Below are 2844 nucleotides of genomic sequence, written 5' to 3'. Positions count from 1 at the left end.
GTTATTGAAGATTTCCATAAAATTTTAGAGAAGGGATTATCTGAAAGATGAAAGTGAACTTTAATAAAGTTAAACGCAAGTTTTGAAATTTCTTTAGAAATAATCTTACCTTTTTAAACAGCCTATATCAGTCTAAATCATCTTTGTGTTAGAAAAAAATTAATTTGAAGTCAAGTTCACAAAAATTTTATTATCACTTTTGTAATATTAACCAAATATAATTCGCCGTTTCTTTTGCTTACTAAAATCATTAAACAAAACAGTTAATCGATATTAAACTAAAAATTGAAGGATTATAAACCTTTGTTTTCGCTCTAAAAAGATAGTAAGTGAGGTTATAAATACTTTGACAAACAAACACGTATTAGATCAAGTATTTCTTGTTGCAACTTCACAAAACACTAATTTCATATACTTACTTCAATATTGTATTACGTCATAAATCTAAATCCATTCATATTAGTATTAAACGGTTAAGTATTGGCTTATTTATTGGAAGAATCTTAAATAATTTTTTTATATATTATACAAGATATCGTTGTGTAATATTTAATTGATCACTTGTGAATAATTGCACAGTACATTAAAAATAAAACTTCTTGTGTGGTGATTTTTGCTTTATATAATTTTGTATTTCTTTATCAAGCACTACAGGTCACAGAACTCGCTTGAGTTAAGAGTCTGCATGTTCTAAGAAAAATAAGTAAAAATTCAAATTCAAAATACAGCACGTTTCTTTCTATACTTTAGATAAACAAACGAAATTTTCTTTTATCAATAATAGAAAAGATTCACTTTGCATAAAAAAAAGGCAGTATCCTGTGAGATTTAGAGAATACAAGGTGAGTAGAATAAATGTTTGTCTAATTTTTTTTATATTTTCAGGCGTTCAATAAATTTTATTAAAAGCATTTCTAAATTTATCAATATTACAAATTAATTAACTAAAAAAAAAAAAAAAATTTATTTTTATCTTCATAAAGCTAGCCGGTAAATAAGAGCAACTTGTAGTTTTCTTACATCGCATTCACATATCATAACAATTTGGCGCCCAACGTGGGGCTGTGTCTTTGGACGGTGACAGGTAGTGCATTATAACAAAGTATTAACCAGTGGTGTACCTTAAAAAAAAAAATTATTTACAACATTTAATAACATAATATACAGGGTGTGAAGAGTATAATTTTATTGTTTGAAAGTTTATTGAGTGAATTGAAATTAAATAAAAATAAACATGGACAAAAGAAAGACTAGATCACATAAGAACGTAGAAGAAGAACAGGAAGTGACAGACAGAACCGAAGAACAAATTAAAGAGACTGAAGAAGTACAGGAGACGATGGAGGAGAAAAGACAGCCAGAAGAAGCACAAATGGAAAGGCAAATGGCAAGTGGAGACCAAGCTCAGCCCGTAAAGAAGGATGAATCGGACTTTCACAAGATGATGGCAATTTTGTTACAGGAAATAAAAAAAAACTGAGCAAAATATAAACCAGAAAGCAGAAGAAAATAAACAAGATATGACTCAGAAGTTGACAAAAGAACTTGAAGATACAAAAAAAGAAATAAAACGGGAAATAACAAAAAGTTTTGACGACAAAATACAACAGATGGCACAACAGGTTGAGGATAAGTTGGGAAAGAAGATAGAAGATGTAAAAGAAGAGTTAACCCTAGAAATGGCCAAGAGGGAAGAGCAGTGCAAAGAACAAATGGAAGTGTTATCGGCAAAGCTGGAAAAGAATAATGAAACTCAAAATAAAAAGATTGAATTAATGGAACAAAATTTAAAGCTCGAACAACAAAATAACCAAAAAAAGTTCGAAGATGTTGACGAACAAATGGGAGTGTTGGCAGTACAGCTGGAACATCATATTGAGCAGAAGGAAGAGATATTTCGACGAGACATTAATGAACAGTGGAAGAAAAAAGAAGATGAAATAGATGAAAATATGAATAAGACCAAAGAGATAATGGAGAAAGAAATTGGGAGAGTACAAGAGTCTCTTAAAGAAGTGACACAGAAGGAATTGGATGCAAGGCCGGTTGTACAAACGGTCGAAAGAGATTGTAAAATCTATTTTAGTGGAAAGGCAAATGGCAAGTGGAGACCAAGCTCAGCCCGTAAAGAAGGATGAATCGGACTTTCACAAGATGATGGCAATTTTGTTACAGGAAATAAAAAAAACTGAGCAAAATATAAACCAGAAAGCAGAAGAAAATAAACAAGATATGACTCAGAAGTTGACAAAAGAACTTGAAGATACAAAAAAAGAAATAAAACGGGAAATAACAAAAAGTTTTGACGACAAAATACAACAGATGGCACAACAGGTTGAGGATAAGTTGGGAAAGAAGATAGAAGATGTAAAAGAAGAGTTAACCCTAGAAATGGCCAAGAGGGAAGAGCAGTGCAAAGAACAAATGGAAGTGTTATCGGCAAAGCTGGAAAAGAATAATGAAACTCAAAATAAAAAGATTGAATTAATGGAACAAAATTTAAAGCTCGAACAACAAAATAACCAAAAAAAGTTCGAAGATGTTGACGAACAAATGGGAGTGTTGGCAGTACAGCTGGAACATCATATTGAGCAGAAGGAAGAGATATTTCGACGAGACATTAATGAACAGTGGAAGAAAAAAGAAGATGAAATAGATGAAAATATGAATAAGACCAAAGAGATAATGGAGAAAGAAATTGGGAGAGTACAAGAGTCTCTTAAAGAAGTGACACAGAAGGAATTGGATGCAAGGCCGGTTGTACAAACGGTCGAAAGAGATTGTAAAATCTATTTTAGTGGAAGAATAAAACAGCAGCATCCAGTACCTTTCATGAAATTCCTT

This window comes from Diabrotica undecimpunctata, unplaced genomic scaffold, assembly GCF_040954645.1.
Source record: "Diabrotica undecimpunctata isolate CICGRU unplaced genomic scaffold, icDiaUnde3 ctg00000592.1, whole genome shotgun sequence".
NCBI lineage: Eukaryota > Metazoa > Arthropoda > Insecta > Coleoptera > Chrysomelidae > Diabrotica > Diabrotica undecimpunctata.
Note: the sequence above shows the minus strand (reverse complement) of the source record.